The 23,726-nt window shown below is 41.3% G+C and overlaps 1 long non-coding RNA gene across 1 annotated transcript in view; it reads right to left on the reverse strand.

The window, feature by feature from the left end:
* LOC126416363 (uncharacterized) overlaps positions 1 to 22,999 on the reverse strand; it is a 38,213-nt gene extending 15,214 nt beyond the window's left edge. Inside the window, exons 1-2 of the long non-coding RNA XR_007575439.1 lie at positions 22,896 to 22,999; positions 22,694 to 22,800 (exon numbers count right to left, since the gene is read on the reverse strand). This is a non-coding gene — a long non-coding RNA (uncharacterized LOC126416363). The remainder of the gene's footprint in view (positions 1 to 22,693; positions 22,801 to 22,895) is intronic.
* Between the last annotated feature and the right edge of the window lie 727 nt (positions 23,000 to 23,726).

Genomic DNA, 23,726 nt, shown 5'->3' on the forward strand with positions numbered 1-23,726 from the left:
CGTCCTACAGCCTCTCCAAATTCCTCCCGGTTTATGTGAGTTCCTGCTTCAGCATCACATGGAACGCGTCACTTCTTAAAACCATTTCGACTGCAGCAAAATAGTCGATTCAGCTAAACTGGTTCCATTAACAACAGTATTTCCCTGGAGTTCACTGCGTGCACTTCCTTTCTTATTGTTCGCTCAAAAACTGGTTGAGATGGATTTGCGTCAACTGACAGCGGCGTTTACCGTAATGTTTGAAGCCGGCTGTCACTGATAAGGCCCAGTATTCGCCGGTGCCCACCGTCACTGGCCACTGTTCCTACGCCGGGTTAAATGGCTGCGAGGGATACATCTTTTGTTGCAGACATGTTAGACAGTCCGCGTTGATACATCAACAAATGAGTTAACGTCATCAACGATGGATCATGTGCACGTCTGATCAGGTTACTTTCTTCCAATCTGTCACATATCCACGTCGACTCATCTTGTTGCGCCAATTCCATACAATCGACTGTTGCATACGCATCACTGTGTTGCCGTAGTCTAACTTCAGCGGTAAGCTGGTAACCGGTTTACGGAAATTAGGGTGCTCCCAAGTGAGTAGTGCTCTTTGTTAAGAGGTTGAGTAATATTTTACCCAGTGAAGTTTTTACACTGGGTATACGGAAATTATCATTACAGACTTTTAGGACTTGTAGTGGGGAGTGAGTCATAATGTTATGAACAGGAAAACATGTCCGGAAACGTTATCCGACGACGCTACAGAGATCCTATAAATGTGTATACACAGTTTGATATTACAAACTTTGAAGGGTGATGGAGACGGGTAAACGAATCAATTTGAGGTAAGGGTTCCTGCTTCGGAAACGGACAGGTCCAAAGTTACAAGGAAAATCATTCTGATACCTCTGATATGAGGGGCTTGGTGTGGGGAAGGGAAGTGCCAATGAGGTGCAAGCAGGTGCTATACAAGACTTACTTCACACCCATACTAATTTACGGCTCACAGACTTGGACTATGACTAGAACAGAGGAGAGTAGGGTACAATCCGATGAAATGAAGTTACTGAGAAGTATGCTAGTTAAGACGAAGAGAGACAGAGTGAAAAACGAAGATGTTAGGAAGGAAATTGGAGTGGAGAAGTTGACTGAGAAAATTGAAAAGAATAGATTAAAATGGTTTGGGCATGTGAAGAGGATGGGAGAGGGAATAATACCAAAAAGAATGATGGAGTTCAATATTGAGGACAAGAGACCAAGAGGAAGACGGAGAACAAGATAGATTGATACAATAAAGATCAGTTTAAGGAGGAGAAACCTGCTATGGAGCCAAATTGTGGAAGAAGAATGGTGGAAAGACAAAGTGGTGAAGTACCATTGATACCCCAACCCGACCAGATGTTGGACAGAGGGGAAACGAAGATGATGATGACCTCTGACTGTGGAATACATGTACCAGTAAAGTAGTTCCTAAGAATGTGTGGTACGTAAGATTCAAATGTGGTAGTAAGAATCAAAACACGGAACAGTGTCTAACAAACGTAGGTTCGGAAATGCATACCTGAGGAGCTAGGAGCACTTTTTCATCTTCGCTATTGTGAAACATATCTCATCCACTGAACGAATTGCTCATAGTTCTTGGTTTGGTCCATACCACCAGCTCTGAAAGTTGCCTACTCTACAATCTTAGCAACAACACTACCGGAACATGTAATCCACTGTCAGAGGTATAAGAATGATTTTCGCTTGTCACTTTCGACTCGTTCGTTTTCGAACCACGGACTCTTACTTTAATTTGATTAATTTATCTGTCTCCATCGTCCTGCAAAGTGTGTAACATCATCTCGGAAGTATTTCGTATCGTGACAAAAATAATTATGGTCTTTAAAAGTGACGTGCATATTACATGGTTCATTATATTCCAATTTAATTTTCGCAATGTTTGATGAAGAGGATGGCCTCAGTAAGTTACAATTAAGATTAAATTATATGTGTACGGCTGGAATGCAAAATCTACTCGAAACCAACAAAAGATGTAAAATTTTAATCGTGTTGTTCTAATACCATCCTGCGGAAAGGACGTGAAGCTGCGACTAACAGATCTACGCTTCAGCAAATATTTTAAATGACTTATGTCTCAGTAAGTTACAATTAAGATTAAATTATATGTGTACGGCTGGAATGCAAAATCTACTCGAAACCAACAAAAGATGTAAAATTTTAATCGTGTTCTTCTAATACCATCCTGCGGAAAGGACGTGAAGCTGCGACTAACAGATCTACACTTCAGCAAGTATTTTAAATGACGTAGGTCGTGTTTAGATATTGAACAAATTACTTTTAAAATGTACCAGATTAATAATAAAGTGTTTAAGTAAGGTATGATTTTGTTGGCTATGTTCGCAATCTAGTCTTCGCCGATAATACCCACAACACTTGTGCCATATCTTTGAAAAAAATTGGGAATACACATAACTCAACGTTTTGACGCGAAATTATTAATGTAGTCATTTGGTCCAATTCTGAAGATACCTCGCCAGTCTCCATGAAGCATAAAGCATGGAAACCGCATATCGTTCATGTACAGGAATTCGATCTCCAATTTTTCATTAGACACGTTGAGTGACACGTTCAGTACTAGTCACTGTAGAGCTTTTAATGAGATGTAACCTTCCGCTAATGTAGTAAAAAGTGTATGTTTATGAACATGGAAGTTTCAACACCAGCATGTCTCGTGGAGGTGTTGGTTAAAGGTATTTTGGTAGTGTTGGTTGATGTGGAACTGGCATCCACTAATAAAAAATGTTTTTTGGGATAATCAAAGCTCGAAGAATGCACAGACATTCAGCAGAAAACACGAAAGCGCGAATAAAATGAATCTGCATTCGACTTCAGTTGTGCCCGTTAAATAATAATGGACTATGATGACCGTCTTAACAAAGGAGTCTACTGATAGTTTAGAGAAACTACAATTTTACTAAGAACACGGAACGAATTCTTAGCGCAGTAACAGGTATTTAATCTAACAAATATGTTTGTAGAAAACAGTACCAAAATTTGGATTCCGTGTTTCCCAGTGTTATAATCTAGTGGGTAATTTGTAGCCTTATTTCCTTTTAAATGCAAATAAGTATAGGGGACTGGAGAAGAGAAACCTGTGTACGCAGGTGACACATATAGCTTCAAATGTTACGATTTTTGTGTGCATACGAGTAACACAGTGGATGATGTGTGTGCATTCTTTATTGTAAACAAATGTTTGTTTTTTGATTGATTCTGGTGGTAGGTGGTTTTGAGTATCTGACAGAATGAGTTTGACATGGATAGTAGGTGTGGTTTGTAGAATTAATAACTGGATGTGTTCTATTCCCTCAGAAGCACAGCTGTTCTGTTCTCAGGTTTTATTACTTTGAAATTTCTAGTATCTGTTGATGTAGAGTATACAAAGTTCAACCTGATTGCGTGCTGTGTTTCTCATGTTTGGTACTTTCAGGTCCTAAAGTGTTTTCTGCTTGGATATCAATAATTAGGTTGTCTTTTAGGAAATGAATGAAGTTGTAACCTTAAACCAGACCAAACATATACAGAACACTTGCACATACCTCTTCCATTCAGTTAATTCAGAGGATACGCTAGTACTGCAGTGGAACGTTATCTGCAGTCAAAGACATCACAGTCATACAACAGAATGAAAAATTTTCTTTACCCCAGAGGTGCTAGCGTTCAATATATCTGTTCATGTATGTCTTTCGACAGACAAAGCAACATGATTTTAGCTGAAAATATTTTTAACCATAGATAAAATAAATTTATTCGACAAATGGAACATATTTCACCATGTGCCCCATAAGAGCATCGATTTATATCAAGCCACTAAAAATGATAGAAATTGTACTACAATCAGACAACAAACCACTTTAGTTTTAAATAGTTCTAGAGGTTCAATTAAGAACGGGTTCACGTGATTATAAGCCCATCTTCAGGTAAACATGGCCAATGAGGCAACTGGTCGGCTCACAATCTGTATCTCGGCATGCGACTGTCACGCCCCCCCCCCCCCCCCCCAGGTGTGGTGCTGAGTGTACGACGACCACGCGCTTTATGGTTCTTGATCGCCTGAAAATGGGCTTATAATAGCCCGAAATCGATCATGACTGAACCAAGAAAACTATTTACAGCTAAAGGGAATTAATATCTGACTCTAAGTTGCTCAGCTGTGGACATCCTGTTAATCATATTTTATGCAGAATTGCACTTTTTTTTCTATACAGTGATGTCACACAGAGGTGTTGGAATGCAGTCACACGACCTTTTTTTATGACTTATTGTCAGGATGAAGCTATAGTGTAGATATGAGCCAGACATTCCCTTACTCGGACTAAATCGCTGTAGGATGTTAGCGGAGCTCACGCAATAAAGTTGGTTCGCTCTGGAGGCTTTTGCATAGATATGAGGTAATAGCTAGAAGCGGCTGTAGCGCGTCCATGTTGAAGTGTTAGCATCACAGATGGTGCTGGTTCCAGCGAAGTGGCGCGGCGCACTGGCAGTTGTGTACAACGCTGAGCAGAAGAGCAGGGCGTGCAGTGCGAAACACGTGGAGGAGGAGCCGAATCTAGAGTCGTGAAAGCATCTAGAAAACGAAACTTCCTGCCACACATTCCGCCCTCACGGGTACGGCAGCCATGCTGGAAGCTAGCCAGGCGGGGTTGGCCACCGGTTACTGCTAAGCCACGAGTCTAGTTTCCGACAATAGTCAAATTGATGGTGATATCTCTCCCTCGCATGCTGACACCTTCCAATTGCAACACACTTACCTCCAAATTCTCAGTATGTTTCCTTTACGGAATTTCGTGAAAAAGTTGCCTAGAGTCTAAGTGCCGGGAATGTCCCTTCTACGGCTCATTTGCTAACGAGCCATCACGTAATGACCACGAGCTTAATTGCGTGTTAGTCTACCTTTAGAACACTGCACAGAAGTGATTCTGCGTGTCATGAATACGACAATTCTTTGGTAGGCTTCTAGAGGTACATGGGACATGCAACGCCTGTAAATTACGGGCCAGTACTTTGTGGGTGCGCAGCTGCGCCCAATGTCGTCCCAGAAATGGTCCAACGGGATCACATTACGTGAATTTAGCGACCAGGATATCAATGTGAGTTCAAAATCACGTCCATCAAACCAGTATAGCACGATTTTGGCACTATGACACGGGCAATTACTCTGTTGCCAGATGCCATCGCCACTGGGGAATACATCCAGCATAAAATCAAGCAGGTTGTTCGCAGTAATATTCACGTAGTCCACAGTCGTCACGGTGCTTTCGATTACTACTGCAGGCTGCACGTAAACCGAGGTGTATGTTCTCCACTGTGTAATACTGCCCCCACTGGCATTACTGTGTGGCGTATTACATGCTCCGAGCAGTGATTCGCCTGGTAACATCTACGACTATCGACGTAGTGTAACAACGAACACGGCGACCCGTTTCCGTTGAGCAAAGGCCATAATTCGGTGATTCAGTGACGGCTGTAGTCGTAATTGAGGATGTCGTTTGATCGACATGGGAAAACATAGGTATCATATAGTGTGGAACGGTGGACTCCAAAACACTTATGCCAGCATCAACATCGTACTCTGTCGTTAGATTTACCACAGATCGCAGACTATCCTGATTTAGAAGTCGGGAAAGCCTCCGATCTCGACTTTGTGTGATGAAACGAAGATGCCCAACTCGTTCTCGGCTATTCGTGGTTTATCGCCGGTCTTCAACCACTTTCTACACGTACTCACGACAGTAGCGTACTAACACTCGACAAACTTTCACGTTTGCGAGATTCTCATACCCTGGTGCTAGGTCATAAACACCTGCCATTTGACAAAGACACTGATGTTAGTGGATTTCGCTATTGGCAGCCCGAATCGTTGCTAGAATGATTCTCTGTTCATCTTATTCAGGGTGGTCAGAAACTGTACGAAAGGCTTATAACGGGGTTGCATCTGAGGTTGTGCTGAGAAATAATTGTTTAGAAAGAAATTCGGTAAGTTGCGCTGTTTCCCAGTTATTTATCATTGAAGTAAGTAAATCAGGTCGTTGTCCACGTAAATTCGAGCAGGCTGTTGGAGACAATGTCGCCAAACTTGTTCTTTGTTTAGTTTCCTCAAGCCGAACCCAACATAGATGTTACTCACCTAGCTTAAATTTATCACTTCGAAAAACGTCACATTTTAACTTGTTTGGAGCATTCGAACTTGTGATAACTCACGGACCCAGATGTCCTTGCATGACGGCATTTTAGAGCTGAGTTTCCGCACTAAGCCACCTGATTGGCTAAAGTCACTTCTAAATAGCTCGGAAACAGCACAACGTATCGAACTTTTTTCTTAAGAGTTACTTCTCAGCACAACCTACACTGCAGCAGCCGTGCAAGCTATTCTGACTGTTTCCGACCACCTTGTATAAATTTCCTTACCGCGTCAAGTGTCAACTTCGCCACCAGGCAGCGTTCATTCTTATGGTAGACATTGGTCGTAAAGATTTGACTCATCTGTGTTAGTTGACAACGCATCAGTTTTGTTTGGCCAGTGGAAGGATAGCCATAGTTAACCAATGAGATGGGACAAAATATATTTCGTGCCTCGAAATCGAAACCATGCGGTGTTTAGTGGGTTTCTGAAGATTTCTCTGGAATAGTTTCTCAAGATCTTTTAGTAGTAAAAACACAAAGTAACCAGTGAGAATTTTTTTTTTACCACTTGTTTCGGAATCTTTGCTCCATCATCCAGTGGCATTTCCGGTGTTAAGTTCTGATGATATCCCCTGGGAAACCAAGCATGTTCCGGATGAAATGTTACTGAGCTGAACATCTGATAGAGAAGCAAACCCTCCGAAACGTGTCGTAAAAAGAACTTAAAATTTAGTGACTGGTTACCTTGCGTTTTTGTTGTCGTTTTAAGACAGCCATGGAAACAGCCTACCAAGCCTGTGCATGTGCAAATTTCTTAGTAATTGTTTGGAATGAAGGTTGTAGTGTAAGACTGCATTTTAGTGCAGCTGAGGGACGAGGTTAAATTCAGATATGACAGTTTCGTTACGGGTTAGCGAAACTTTTAATGTGAAAGAGAAGCAGCTATTTATTAGAACGAAGTTTGTGATTACTGTGCAACGTACGAGGGTATAATGATTATGAAACTTCTTGTTTCATTAGTGCTATCTGACCTCGGCTCTGTTTAAGTGCGCGAATATACCCCCAGTATCGTTTGCATCGAATTAATATGATAATTTATTTTACTAATAATACTCTTATTCTATCAGTAGTTTGCTACCTACTGAAGTAATAATGCTTTGATTATGGTCCGTTATGAAATCTTACATTTATTCATTAAAAAACAGGATGATCAAATTAATTCCTAAAAACTAACTATACAACCGTTGGCACAATGGAGACTCTATCCCTAATCGTCCCTGTCCCTAACTTACTTAGGTTAATATTGGCCAAGCAAGTGGTTTTACTAAAGTTCTACCTAGACAGACACAGAATCAGAGAGCTCAAGCAAAGAGATAGTGGAACGCGTATGCACTTTCAATTACAATGCCCTACTTTGCCAGCTGTTCGATCTAATATCACCATAATTCCGCACGTAGATTACGACAGTCATCCCAGGCACCAGCGTGATGTCACCTTCCCCTTATGAGAGCTCTTTCGGAGCAGAGCCTCAGCGTCCGCCTCACACCACCGCTGACACCGAAGTCCCTATTTTGTTCCTCGCACATGTATCCATACGTGTCTTTTGTTTTTTTGGACAATCTTTTTTTTTTTTTTTTTTTTTTTTTTTTTTTTTTTTTTTTTTTTTTTGGCCAACCAGGATTCTGAATTATCTCGCGGTTCTTGTTGCCACCAAACTTTGCCGTTCCTCTCATATGTATTCCTACGCTTTTCGGCCAATCAGGACTCTAAAATTTCGCGCAGATCTTCCACCTTTCATGGGCGCGCCTTATTTGCGTCCCGTTAGCCGCAATGGAGGGAAACAGTCTCTCTCTGTCTCGCACGTGTGCTGTCTCTCTCTTCTTCCACCTATGAGGTCTCCTGCTCCCTAAATACCCCCCTGTGGTCACAAGCGCACTCAACCGACAAAGCAGCCGCCGTGTGAAGCACCGGCCAGCTGCCGGCCATTTAGCTTGTCCGACATCACAAACAACTCTTTCCTGTGTCCGTCCAAACCACCTTCCCAATGATAATATGCACAGGTCTAAAATCTTAAGAGCCGGTATTAACCTTAATATGTTGATACTACTATCGATCTTTGAAATGGTTATCTCTGTTCGCGTGGTATTTGTCATATATTATTTTCTGAATAAATATCATGTAAGGTGCTAAAACCTGCCACCTTGCATCTGATTATAGCGTATCTTCACTTCGGGTTTTTGTTGAAAGCTGTTAATATAGTTGTGAATTAGTGAAGGAATCGAATGTGGTGTTATTATATGAACTCCAGATATATTTAGCACACAGTTCAATAGTCATTAAGAAGATTGACAGTGAGTAAAAATTACCTACATCTCACATTATTTTGTATTGCAGTTTCATCACTCGTATACTATTAATTTAAAGTTGAAATTATCGCAGTTTGTATTTTTTATCAATCAAAACAAATTTCATAAATGCTGTTACTCTCAAAATAATTGATTTATAATTTATGGTACTGTAAATAATTTCAGTTATAGGATTTCGAAATGAGTCTTAAATAAATCAACAACAGTTTCCTAATTGTTAGCTACGCGTTTCTCGAATAACAGCCGTTTGTATGATGTGAACACTGCTATCACCTTAGCATTCCTTGAATTTTTGTTTGTCCTGGAATCACAGTGTTTGTGTGGGTGTTGCGTTTTCGATTAATTTGTCCTCCGTTCGTGCAGTGTAGCTTTTTATTTCCTTTCCTGCTATTGTTCTCTTGCTTGTATTACTTTCATTGTACCGAGATCAGTGACACAGTTGGCTATCTGTCATACCGCTTGGATTTCCTGGAGCCACGTTCTGCGCTTTTTTTGGACAGTGCACCCCAGCTAACAGGCGGACAAGAGAGCGGACTCAGTTGTCCATGTACCCCTGGTTGCCTATACGGGCAGGTACCTGATACTTCTGGCGGCGCGCTGCAACTTCCACGAAACAAACTTGTTGCGGAAGCGCAAGAATAGCTCGTAATTAAGTTTGACGAACGATATCTATTAATAGCTTAATATCTATAGCTATATATTTCCTCCATAAGGCACTGTGCAATACAGTGCTTCCAAAGATTCACAGGAAACTTTTGCGACATTTTCATATGGGCTGGGCTTTTCCATTCCAGGACCTTTTCAACATACCAAAGTCTGCCATCCTCCTTCCCTGTTACAGATGCCCGTCCCATGTCATTTGACTTCTCACTATTACTCCAACGTCCAGGTGTTCACCGCTAAGCCAGAGATCGGATTTTATCGGGCTCGGTCTCTTTATTATGTGTATTATTGTATATTTACCCAGAATTAACCAAAGTGGAATTTTTCCAAATTGCTCTTGCGTTTCTTTACGATCTTGAGCCGACGACAATTTTCTGTGGACAGCAGCATTGTTAACGAATAATCTAGTAGTGCTGATAACCCTATCGAACAATATATTGAACCACTGAGAATTACAGATGTGGATTATTCTGGTGCTAAGCCTTCTGTGGGGGTGTGGAGAAAAGTAAAGACTTTTTTTTTCTCAATGGTTCATCGCGACCCGTGGAAACGTTTTTAGTGGCTTTGGATGTCAGCCTCTGCATTGAGAAATTTATTTTTTATTACGTTTCTCACAGAAACGAATGTTGTAGACGCCTGCGGTTGTTGCGACGAAAACACAGTCTTTCGTTTATTCACTTCTGTTTCCTCTAATGAATGTGAAACTCATAGCACTCTGGATATCAGCTGAACATTTTACACAATGGGATTTTTGTATTCGTGTGAAGAATTTGTTTTTTCACCTTCTTACGTGAAGAACATAGCTATGGTTTCATCATGCTGAGATCTGGAGTAAACCATAGACATCATTTTACGTTGAAGCTGATAAAACAGTAAGTAATTCGTTCAGGCGACACAAATAGCGAGACTTAAGTTTATCTAAAAGTGGCTGTCTTCTCCACCTCAAAATTACTCAACCGATATTTTTTAATTATTATCCTTACCTATATTCTGTTTATTTTCCGACGTACAAGTAAACAGAGTCTAACAGTAAACAGCTTTCCTACAGTAGAGGGTAGTGTGGCATTTCCTTAATACTGGAAATTAATGAGCAGTTTCACTTTTCAAATATGCCTGTCTTAATAGAAAAACTGCCTCTTCTCTGGAAGTTGTCCCATTTCATACCTCCTTAGCTGCCTTCAACATCTTCAAAGACATTTAAATCCCATATTTAATCAGCAATGGAATGTTCTTGCACCTCATATTTTGAAAGGTGCCTTGTGCTGGAGTCCGCGTTTCATATTTTGAAATATTAGTTATGAAATCCATCGGAAGTCCAATTTCAAAGTCAAGACATGCGTTGTTAGCAATAAGGACCTACTCTTTGCCAGTATTACTGTTATATTAACGCCTCTAGGTCCTCGGTGTCTGCATCGTATTTTACGTATACATTCTCGAAATGAATTGACTGAATTTGAATTGCTTTCAAATGCCTCTTCGTTATTTCCATTTTTTTATATTGACTGTTGATCTTTTTCGTGTACTGCTTGGCTACGACACAAATAAAGCCTTCTCAGCATGATATGGCTGATGGCTCTTCACGATATATTTTATGGATTGCTGTGAGAGTTCTAAATATATAATATTTCGTACAACACTTCGACGAAAAATTTGCATCATTTTTTCGTCAGTGATTTAAATGTCCCACTACATAAAAACTTTGCTTTTGTAATAAGTACTAACAGTCACATGCAGTGATAATAAGTTTTTCATTCTTCCCAATAAATCAACACACATAACCAGCCTAAAAATGCGACTAATTCATTCATACATCTCGAACACGTAACCTTCTTTGGATTCCATGTCACTTGTAAGACACTCTACATTCTTTCACACTGTCTTGAGTAATTCATTTTAGCTAATGGGTGATCAAATAGTTTCCGATTGAGGGCGATGCCACAGCGTTTATGCAATGTAATGCGATCCCGTCGCGGGTTTACAAGCAGCGTCTTATAGCGATGGATTAGTGCTGCATTCGTGTCTTTCCGAGGTGCGTGCGGTAAATGCGAAAACGGGAACGACGGCGTCCAGACAGGACCAACGTCCCGTTATTCTTTTCTTGGCTGCCGAGGGCAAACACCGACACAAATCCATCGGCGTATGAAGAATATATATGGGGCAACACGTCTGTCGAAAACTACCGTTCGAGAAAACTGCGTCAAGGTATGCTTCTGACTCATGATAACACACGTCCCCATATCGCAAATACCATAACGCAGAAGTTACGTCGACTGAAGTGGGAGGCACTCGAGCACCGGTCATATGGTCCTGATCTCTCTTCAAGCGATCACCACCACTTTGGTCCCTTAAAAAAAGGCCTTGAAGGGTCGACGATTCCTGTCGGGTGAGGATGTGCTGCAATAAATTACGGACTTCTTCTCGTAGTCCGAAACGGTGTCTCAGTAAATGGGTACCTTCAATCTGGAGCGTCCATAGGATGATGGCCTCTTGTAGACAATTTGCCTCTTTATGTGTTACACTGGCACTCACTTAAATCAAATGTGCATTTATTGGTGCAGCTAGTATTTATTTTGTACCTGTATATATGTAATGTTGGCACATATCGGTGAAGCAACTAGTCACTCGTCTTTTCAGGTATTGAATATAAAAAATTACCCCCAACAATGTTCAGCTGTCTGCAGACCTGAACTGAGCTATACGAGGCACACGGAACGTATATCAAGTTGGTAAGTAGGAAATTTATCCGTACATAACGTGTAATTCATCTTCCGCTCTTCTCTCTCTCTCTCCCTCTCCCTCCTCCCCCTCCCCCTTCCACCCACATTATTGGCACTATTTTATATAAAATAAAGCTGTATATTATTAGTAAAATCTTCTCTGGCTTCCAGCCGCGTCAGGGGGTTAAAATCGCAAGAGCTTTCGACAGAGCACTCCTCAGCTATTGTCAAATAACTGCCCTGTCCCCATGGCCTCACCTAACGAAGCTGGAAGCGAAAAAAGATTTTATTGATTCATATCGCTGCGAGACCATACATTCATACATTACCGTATGTTATTGTTAATGTAAGGTGATCTCTACTACCAACTTGCATTTTGATGTGCCAGCTCCACTATATTCGTGGTGAATCTCGTACAGGTTGCATCTCCATCAGCAACATACCTGAATGACAGCTAGGTTTTAGCATCCATACACTTGATGGCGAACGAATCGTCTATTTTTCTTTGATACCTTGTAAAATACTCTAGAGAATTATAGTGGCTGGCTCAGAAATACAAAATTTCTGTCAACAATTGCAAGAGTCTCTTTATTGCACGAAAGTAGACAATGATACGGAACCTTATGCCTCCCACCTTGTATCTGAGATTATGGAAACTTGGAGAATTCATTTATACCCTTAACGGCGCTATTATTCCCCTGTTTCATCGTGCAATAAATGGATGACAGAATCTTCAACACAATGTACACAATTTTTGAAGAATCATTTTTATCACACCATACGTATTAAGACAGTTAGTTACAGATAAAAAATACTGAGGCATAGATCACGACATTAATTACGGGACATGTATGTAGCCTTTTGTATTCGTGTAAGTTTTTTACATAAGCGTATAGTAATTAGTTTTAAAATTTCAGGCTCAGCTGCCTATTTACATTGTAAAAAGCACTACAATTCACGCATTTCGAAGGTCGAGCCTTCATCTTCAGAATAACCTTACAATAATCTGTAAAAGAGTCACTTTTACAGGTGTCTGTAAAAGTGACTCTTTTAGAGATTCTTGAAAGGTTATTCTGAAGACGAAGGCTTGACATTAGAAATGCGCGAATTCTAGTGTTTTTTACGCTGCGCTGTAAATAGGTAGTTGGGCCGACATATCAACACTGATTTTTACAACCACGACCTCATTTCCATTACAAACAAAATCATAATAAGCAGGAAAATACCCGATTTGTGAGTTAGGCAAAAAGTTAACGAGGTCCGACGGAAGTGGAATATACTCATTGTAGCACTCATTCTGATTCTGCCATTTTAGTTTCGCCTTGGTTTTCGCCTTATTAACATATTGATTGATGTATAAATCGGGAACTCTCCTGTATCCTATAACACTGATGCAGTTTGCCTATAAAGTTGATCTAGTAGCGAACAGTTACGATCGGCCATATCTGTAACTACTGTCGTTTTCTATACCTGAGAATGGCGTGTTACTTGACTGAAACCGGTAGTTAAAATAAAGTGACATACAAGTTACTGTGCTAAATCATAATTCCTTTTTCAAAAGTATTTAAAATCTATAAGTTATCGTCCCGTTTAAACAAATCATTAATGATACGGACAAGGTCTATATCCTGAAGCTTTGTATTCTCTTGCAGTATTACTAGCATTGAGAATGGTTTGTTCCTGTGCAGTAAATTCTTTAGACAATACAAGAAGCCGTGTTAATGACATACGGCGAGAGTGAGAACTTCAAAGACCCACTAGAAAGGAAACCATTTTAATGGAAGCTTTTACCCAGTTACACAAGATTTTAATTTATTACCAGGTAATTGTTTCTTAAGCTATGAGGGTTATGAAATTCGGAGAAGAATGATGAGCACTAGCACCCCTACGCTGCAGTGAAATGTGTGATGGAGGGGGAGAGAGCTCCCGGGAGAGGTGATAGCTCGTCCGGGTGACCCACTTGCTGTAGCCTTCGGCCTTCGGGCCGGGCTGTGATATCGATTCTGTGGCAGGATGGCCGCGGGCACCTGTACCGAGCAGTCGATGTTCCGCTGGAGTGTAACAAGTGGCTGCGGCGAGCCGCCGTTGTTTTGAGGCCTCAATGAGCAGCTTGTTAATTCTCCCACAGCCGAGAGGTCAGCTGAACTGTGGCTCGTTCCGCGGCGACCTGACATCTTGTTCTAAATGCGTCTATCTTACCGGTCAACTTTATCGTATCAATTCTAGTAAAAGCAGTGACGAAAAGGGAGTTATATGTTATTGCTGGAACGTATGTTAACAAGCCTTTCCCTTAGACAGAAAATAGTACCAAAACTGGACAGATTAGTCGGCAGGGAGTTTCCTGTGATATTCATTTGTAGAAAAGAAACTTATTTTCCATCTGTCGATCGTTGTTTTTATTACTTCAAACCGACCAGTCTCGGGCATTATTGCCCATTTTCCGTTCATTTCTCGTATTCAACAGCCCTAGCAGAACTACCAGTTTCACTGACAGTTAGGAATGGTTACGCTGTATCTGAAGAACGGCGACGGTATCCCAAAGTAGTCAGTTTGAAATAATTATAACAGTGGTAGACATAAGGGAAATAAATCTATTTTCAAAAAATAACGTATTTTCGCAGAATGACAGGACAAGATACAACATAGGCGTTGAATCCTTGGAATTGGACTGGGCTGTAGTGACAAACGAATAATCTACATTTAAGATAATTCTCATTTATTGTTGCGTCTTAGTTTTCACTGAGGATCATCTACAGATCTAAAACGAAGTAAGACTGAATATGTAACATCTAATATTTTACTTAAGATAGGTCTCTTTTATTGCTCCGTCTCAGGTTAAAATTTTTAATTAGATTATATGTTTCGATCACTCAGGATCATCTTCAGATATAAAAAAAAGTGAAAATAAATATGCACCATCTAACATTTTACAATAATTAGAAAAGAAAAGAACTGTACGTGAATGTAGGATTTACCTAAGCAGCAGCTTTATACAATTTTTGTTTTTATTACTTCCAGAATAAGAATTTACGGTTTTATACTTTCAAAATATCTTAAGATACTAATTCAACTTTCCCTACTTTATTTCCACTTTTATATTCTTCTGTTTTATCTCCCTTTTACCATTTTACGTATCCATTCTGGCATTTGGACTGAAGGTTTTTTACGTGATTGACTTTTTGTAATTTTAGTGTAAGACCCTCTCTCGTTAAATACAAAGCGTCCCTGACACTATCCACTCCTCCGCTTCCCTAGCCTTGTTTTCTCGCTCTCAATCCCCCTCGCTCTACTTTATAATTTTACTATTTTATATCGTTTAAATTTTCATACCCGTTGTTCAATACTGTTAATATCTTAACGAGAATTGTAACACAATTGTAAGTTCTGTAGTTTTAGCACGACTTCTCTTGTTAAACTCATGACATTTCCACCACACCCATCCTGTTTCCTTTCCTGCTACCCAATCAGTCTCATTCCATTTTTCCTTCACCCCACCTCAAAAATATACCTGTTTAACACCAACTGAAAAACAGTCCTCTGTTAGACAGGGTGGATAGGCTGTGCACGCAGCTACTTAAGTAAATTCTGCAATTATCTGCAATATTTTCTTTTCTAGTTATTGTAAAATATTAGATGGTACATATTTTGTTTTATTTTTTTTTTTCCGGTCCGGGGATGATTCTGAATGATCGAACAATGTAATGAAATCTATGCAACTGAGACGAAACAATAAATGAGAATTATCTTACGTATCAATGCAGTTGCTGAATCTCTCAAGACGAATATGTCGGTTATAGTGAAAGCACTACAACATGTGTGAAGCCAACTGTGAGCAATAAAATTGCGAGGGAAAGGAAAACAAATACATCATAAGCAGGTTTTCATGTTATTGGCACTCTTGTTTACTTTACCGAGCGACGTGGAAACAGGACTCATATTCTTGATGACAGCAATTAAAATCCGCCCTTGGCCATCCAGATTTACGTTTCCCGTAATTTCCTTTAATCGCTCAATGCAAACGCCGGGATGGTTCCTTTGAAAGGATATGGATTTCCTTCCCCGTCCTTAACAAAGAAATCCGAGCTAGAGCTCCGTCTCTATGACTCCGTGGTGGACTGGACGTTAAACTCTGATTTTCCTTCCTTTTATTTAGCAAGAAGCAGTCGAGGAAGCGAAAAAAGTAAGTTATAAGAAGAAATGAAACAGACACCAACGCTAGGGTTCGTAGGCATAAAAACCCCTCTGGATGGATGTGAAAAAGACTTAGAAGAGCTACCTTACAATGAATACGACTTACGGACAAATAAAGTAAAGACGACAGCGATGAGGAACATCATATAAGAGAAAAGAAACTTGCTTAGTATCAGAATTGGGAACGATGTAGTTGTGAAAGTAGTTAAGCTATTCTTCTTGGTATAAAGCATAAATACACATGATGGCCGTAGTGAGGATGCTATCAGAAGTGGACTCACTCTTTCTTCAATAACAGATTTCTTGTGATATTACATACTGATAAGCAAATGAAAAGGTGTTCCTAGAAATGAACGAGGGGTGTGCAACACTTCTTTTCTGAAAATACTTTGTCTTTTATTAGGATTCCAATACACCACGTTATTCCCCATTCCTTTGGCTTCAAAAGTTGTTTTTCGAAATAATCTCCGTTCACTATGGCGGCCTTACACCAACTTAATGAGCTGGCCGGTGTGACCGTGCGGTTCTAGGCGCTTCAGTCTGGAACCGCGTGACCGCTAGGGTCGCAGGTTCGAATCCTGCCTCGGGCATGGATGTGTGTGCTTTCCTTAGGTTACTTAGGTTTAAGTAGTTCTAAGTTCTGGGGGCCTGATGACCACAGATGTTAAGTCCCATAGTGCTCAGAGCCATTTGAACCATTTGAACCAACTTAATGAGAGGTCCGGTATGCCTGTTTAATACCACTCTATGGCTGGTGTCGCATCAAACGACTTGCTGCATCAATAACCTCCCCAGCGTCTACGTACTGCTTAACGCAGACTGTATCCTTCGTTGGGCCAAACAGGTGGGAGTCTTACGTTAGGTGACGGAGAACCCAGCGGACATACGGCTTTGAGTACCCAAAGTAGTGGACGAGCGAGTCAGCACTGTCATCAGAGAAGTCCAGTTGTGCAGCGAAATGTTGGACTATGATTCGCCGATCACCTCGCAGGTAGTATCAACACTTTCCACCACTGCAGGAATCACAGTTGTGTGCGGCCGGACAGTACGCGGGAGGTCGGACAGGTTTTCACCACCTTGTTACTATGATAGCAGACACCTCACCCAACAACTTACCCTGATTTTGTTCACTTCCAGATCTCCGTAGACATTCTGGAAGCGCATATGAATATATGCCAGAAGAAAGTCCAGGAGAGCTCTCTTCCTGAAACGCACCTCCTTTACAGACGTCAATTAGAAGGTTATCTATAGCGCCGTCATCTATCCGAACTTCATGAAACTATAGGGTCTGGAGCGAAAATATTCCACGACGTCCTACAGTAAATTCTCAATTTTTCAACCGTAATTGACGATAAAATAAATGTGCTGATTTAGTTATTGAACGCCTCTCGTATATTTTGGAACTGGAAAGTAGACCACTGGGAATCCAAACAAGAACATCAAAGCAGATGGAGTATGATGCTGTCGACGATTGTTACAAATTGACATATGAAGTGAAAAACGAAAAGTTACTGAAAAGGGTGGATGAGGAAATAAGTGAGTGGTAGTACGTTAACAGAATAAAGAACAGTTTAGTGGGGCACTGGATCATCTGCAACGATATGAAGGGATTGTTAACATGGCTCCTCGAGGGATATTGGAGGGGAAAATAGTAGAGAGAGGCAATGGATGTCGTGTGACTAGGGCCTCCCGTTGCGTAGGGCGTTCGCCGGGTGCAAGTCTTTTGATTTGGCGCAACTTCGGCAACTTGCGCGTCGATGAGGATGGAATAATGATGATTAGGACAACACAACACGCAGTCTCTGACCGGAGAAAATCTCCGCCCCAGCCGGGAATCGAACCCGGGCCCTTAGGATCGACATATGAGCACTTGTTCATTTTCGCTATCTTCGAACGTGTCTGTTCTACTGAACAAATGCTTATAGCTCGTAAAGTACGCATTTTAGAGAATTGTGCTTACAGGACATTTTTTCCTGTTTTGGTCCATGCTACCACCTCTCAAAGTATGGAATGCTTTTTTTTTAAAATCCCTGTATATTATTTATTGGCTGTATTGGAAGATACTTACGCCATTCTCAACTGCATTCTCACTCCTTAACCGATGGCTGCGTTATCATGCTGCGTACTAGAGGACTGTACTAAGATGCCCAAGAAGATGTATGTTCTTATCATGTACTGACATAGACATTGGCTGAGAGGTAATATGGGCTGCTGAGAACGGCGTGAGTGTTGAAACCAGTCCAGCCAGTCGTTCTTCTTCTTTTTCTTGGCCTTAGCTCGTGTCGTCATGGGTTTGGCACGCCAATCTGTATTTTGCAATGTTAATGGTAAAGGGTTGCCAGATGGTCGTCCTGTAGCCCTTCGACCCTAGGACTTAATTTCTGTACCCCACATTTCTGCATCTAGTGTTGTCCCAAGACAAAGTGTGAGAACAGTTTCGAATTGTTTGTGAATCGTAAAACTCAGATGGGACAAGGGAACCAACCCAGTGTTCACCTAGTCGGATGTGGAAAACCGCCTAAGATCCATATCCAGGCAGGCCGGCCGACTGGCCATGCAGTTAATCCGCCAGACCGATGCGACCCAGTGCCGGTGCGCCTCCTCGAATACCACAAGCGGCGTGCTATGGTGCTTGGCTGCCCTATAGGGTCTGACAAGGATAGCCAATAAACGATGTGTTCAGTATTAACTGTGGATCTGTTTCGTCAAATTTAGCATCATCACTGATGCTCATCAATAAGGCAGATGTGAATAAATGGAATAAAGCGTCAAATCTGTTATAAGGCCGATGAGTCAAAAACTGCCACAACCAAAGAAAGAAGGAAAACTTATGTTTCAGTATCGGACAGTTGTTGAGGTTACAAAAGTACCAGTTACTCATGTTGAGTACGCCCCTTCGGTATATGTCTGGAGAGATTTAAGTTGCCTAAGGAAACCCCTGTTTAGGCTTATTTGCTAACTACTTCAAAGCTCATCAGCCCTAAGCCAATAACACTATTAGATGGAATGAAAAGATATCTCAAGCATCTTTGTTTTCCCCTTTTTTACCTGGCATCTAGCTGCATTTTGTCAACATTCATTGTTACAGTAAAACATGAGACTGATTACCTTGGTTGAGCGTTGTCCATTATGCAAGAAAATGCACGCGAATTATCCACTTTCCTTGAGTATGACATATTTCATTAACAATACAATATACTTTCAGAGAAAATTGTGAGTTGGTAGGTTACTCGTTATCGAAAGGTAAGTGTTATGTAGAAGAATAGTTCTAGCCTCTGTATGCGAGGGTGACGTGGAAATGGGACCAACGTGACACAGAAATAATGAAGAGACGGTACCCGTTCTACCGTATTTGGTCAAATTGAATATTTAAAAGAATTTTACTACAGGAAATGAGAACTATTTAATAATAACACAGTAGTAATAGAAAACAGGTAGTCAATTGCCAACTATTTTAGCATGTTTCATCTAATATCAATGTAACTGTTTCCTAAGCAACTGAGCATTTTCTGATCCTTGTCAAGAAAGTATCCAGAAATTGCACCGATAATTTAATCTCGTATGTCCTACAAAACAGCTAATAGTTCTGTAAAATTCTTAAATGAGTTTCTTTATGGTTCACAGGAATAAGGTAAATAAACTGTGTGGAAAAAATTTCACGATATATCCCTGTTTAATATCCAAATAGTTTCTTTTTTGTTTGTAACTGTCGGAACGTTTATTCACTGAAAGTTTATTCTCTGATGTGGAGCAGTGTGTAACGATTTATGTATCAAAATTTATCGCTGACACAATTCTAACATGATTCCGAATGTAACTCACCAGGTTTCATTACGAATTATAGAATCTTCTTACATAATACCAGCTCATCGTTAAGAATCCAACAAGAGTGAAGAACTACAAATTTTAGATTCCACCAGTACAGATCAATTGAAAAAGTCGATTTAATGGGTGCGGTTTCCTGAGCGTTATTTCGACGCACAACAGCTAATATCAGTTTTGATATTAATAGAATAACAACAGGCACGAAAATATTCTCTCTGCATAATTATTTTATATTTTTGTTTATATTTTATATTTAATTTTTATTCACACATATTTAGATTCCACCAGTACAGATCGATTGTAAGAAAGCGATGTAAAGGGTACAGTTTGCTAAGTGTCATATCGAAGCACCAACAACTGCCATAATAGATCACATTATTTTTCAATCAGTTTTGATAGTAACAGGACACCAGCAGTCACGAAAACTTTTATGATCTTCGTACACTTGTATGGCTATAATCATAGCATTCTAAAATCCTCAGCATTGATTCAGTTTAATTGCAAAACGAAGTGATCCTTCACAGCAGACGTTACTCATTCAGAATAACTTTCAATAAATATTTACACAGTGTGGGAAGTCACCTACTGACAAAGTTTCAGTTTCGTAGATTTCGTTACTATTTTAAGGTAGAAAATATTGCAAGCACTACCAGCCCAAAATATACAAGAATATGAGTATTTAATTTCTCCTTATTTTGAGATTTATAATGATTGTTCATAGAAGTATGTGCAAAGTGTTCTGTACATTTGGACTCACATTTCATGTGCGTGGATTAATTCCATACTTATAGAAAAAATTCATATTTGTTGATATCAGTCGTCTAATGTGGAGTGTTATAAACTATCAGGGTGTCTTTTCCTATCAGTGTTCTATCAGTCGTGTCTGATCACTTTATCACAAACCCAAGCAGAAGATTGTTTGACTCCAGCTAAAATTTTTTTATAATATCTCCAGTGCCGTACAACTGTAGATGTACGGGTGTTTCAGAAATTGCTTGCGTGTGGAACCGCAGCTCTTGCTAGCGACTTGCTGTGCTCTGCTGTGCGAGAGAAAACGTTGTGACACATCGAGAAAAGGTAAACAGATGTGATAAAAAGGGTGCAGGTGAGAAGGCAAGAGAAAAAACGTGTGGTGCCAGTGAGGCGAGGTGCGGGTGGTGGCATGGAGTGGTGCAGTCGGTGGTCTGGGATGGTGCCAGGCACACGCAGGTGCTGTCATGGTGAAGTGCTGTCATCCTGGTGCGGTGCCAGAAAAGCCATGCACCCCGGAAACGGAGCGTTTCTTCATGTCGCCCAATTTGGGCGGGAAACTGTTCGGTGTGAGTGGCTCTGTGTGTCAATGAAGTAGTAATCTTCACTACTTAATGTTGCTTGCTGTGCTTATCGCTCTGGAAAAGCACCAGCGTCATCACACGGCAAGCATCAATTCACACTGGCATTCCAAAAGCTTCGTCTCTAAATATTACGCTTGATTTATTGGAATTATGCCAAGTGTCCCTCCTCACTGTAGGCGGAGTGTTGTCGTGACAACTCACACGTGTCTTTTGACATGCCAGATAACTCGTAATACAATTAGAAACATTCAGGAAAGCGAATTCAATTGCTTAAAACTCGATCGGCCATGACTAAACTACAACTGGCATTGCACTCCTTGATTCCGTTGACACTCTGTGTCCACATAGCGAAACAGTAACCTTCCCGCCCAGTTAATAAACATATACTTTATTTATGACAGTAATCTTCATGTTAAGCATCTGCTAACCATAGGTCACAGTAAGATGAAATAACAAATAACTGGGAAAATTTAAACGAGTTAGCTGACTGTTAAGCAGTTGAGATGCTAGACGCAACTAGTGTATAAGGAGGGACAAGAGCTTATACTAGAAATGAAGTACAATGATGGACGACCATTTCGAGTAAATGCAAAAATCTTATATTCAAGTCACACAGGCCACCCCACGCGATTTGGTCTCAAATATCACTTTCTGCTACAAAAAATAGAAGATACTACGTGACACTTCATAGCACGTGTTGAAGAACTTTACACATTCATATCGCAAGAACAGTGCCACAGTGTCACTAAAACTGGGCGTAATATTGTGAACTGTAAACACGTATACGCGAGAACGATTATTTCATGGCATCGTATGGGCCACTGCTAGCAAATGCTCCGAAAGTTATAACTTGTCTCAATTTTAAAGACAAAAAGGAACAATTTGCAGCAAATGTATACGATTCTGGCAACAAAACTGTGCTCTAGTGGCACTGTATTACTAAAACACGTCATGTTGTGAACTGCGAACATGTGTCATTCACACGAGTACTATAATTTCTTGGCACCAAGCATGCCATTATCTGCAAATGCTCCGAAAATTTATCACTTTAACCGTTTTGAAAAACATGGTTGGACACTTTGCAGAAAATGTGCGCGACTGTGACAGCAAATCCGTTCCCCATAGTTACTTTCAAACAGGCGAGAGTGTCACCAGCTGTGGCTAGCTCGCCATTTCCCATTCACAAGTGGAGCCAACGGCCCGCCTCCCATTCAAGCTTCGTGCTGTAGGGGACTTAAAGACAAGTTACACACATGTACATACACACAAGACACTACCTAGTGCTGCATATATCTGGCAATGCATAAGTTACATGAGTTGTAAAATGTGCTTCTGTGGTTAATTGAGAAGGAAGAAGACAAGAGAAATACTGTGAGAATGTTGCGTGAGAAAATTTGTGGCAAGCAGAATTGAAGTGGTTACTCACGGCTCTGCAACGAACTAGGCCTTTACACAGGTATCACAGTCAGATGACCTCGGTCGAACAGCAGACGAATGTAGCAGGCGTCGGCTGGTCGGCTTGTGCAGTAGTAACTGTGGGCGAATTAGCGAAGCTCAGGTATATTTACGCATTCTTGTTCCCTAGGTGGTGGGAGATGAAGCGAAGGTTTTGCGGTAAGGGGACTCACCTCAGGGGATCAGGCAGTCGTGCCGCAGAGGAGAGAACAGCTGAACGGCTAGGCGCAGGCGGAAGCTGGACGCTAGGAGCGACGAGTAGGCGCACACAGGTTGGCGGCCGGGAGCGACACTCTATTTATAGGCGCGCGCCCAGCCGGCCACCCACTCGTTCTGAATGAAACCCGCGGTCGGTGGAGGGGAGGCGCGCGCCCATTGGACGGTGCCGTGCCGCCCGCCGAGCGTCCCTCCCCCCACCCCCCTCCCCACCCGCGACCGCGCTGACGTAGCGGGAGCGCCTCGGGCGTCCGGCCGCCGCGCGACTTCCAAATCAGGGGGCGGTATTGATCGGCGCCGGCTCCAGAAAGGGTTTTACTACGCGCCATGGCGGAGGTGGCGGGGGCGGCGGAGGCGGCGGCTGGGCGGCTCCCATTCACAGCCAGCGCCAGGCCAGCGCGGCCCGGCTGCTAGTCCTGGTTCGCCGGTCTCCACCACCTGTCGCCAGCCGCCACTAATGAAGCGTCCACATGCCTCCCTGTTCCGGTGGATGCGGTTTGCAGATAATGGCTGCTTGAGACGATGAGGGCTGTATGTTCCACCTTGAAAGGGGCCCTCTAAGTGATTATTGCTGTTGAAATTCTGAGCATTAAACCCAAACGATCTGTTTCGTGTTTCTAGATATTGATACTTTGACTGCTGACCATATAAACATTGCCATTCCTTTGAGAACCTGTCATTTTTATAGATTTTCGATATTTTGTATTAAGAAAATTCCCAAACATTTATCTGTGATTCTAAACTTTTATGAAATCTTGAAACTACGTCTCCTGTGTTACATATTTCCT

The sequence above is a fragment of the Schistocerca serialis genome, chromosome 8 (assembly GCF_023864345.2).
Source record: "Schistocerca serialis cubense isolate TAMUIC-IGC-003099 chromosome 8, iqSchSeri2.2, whole genome shotgun sequence".
In the NCBI taxonomy this organism is placed as follows: Eukaryota; Metazoa; Arthropoda; class Insecta; order Orthoptera; family Acrididae; genus Schistocerca; species Schistocerca serialis.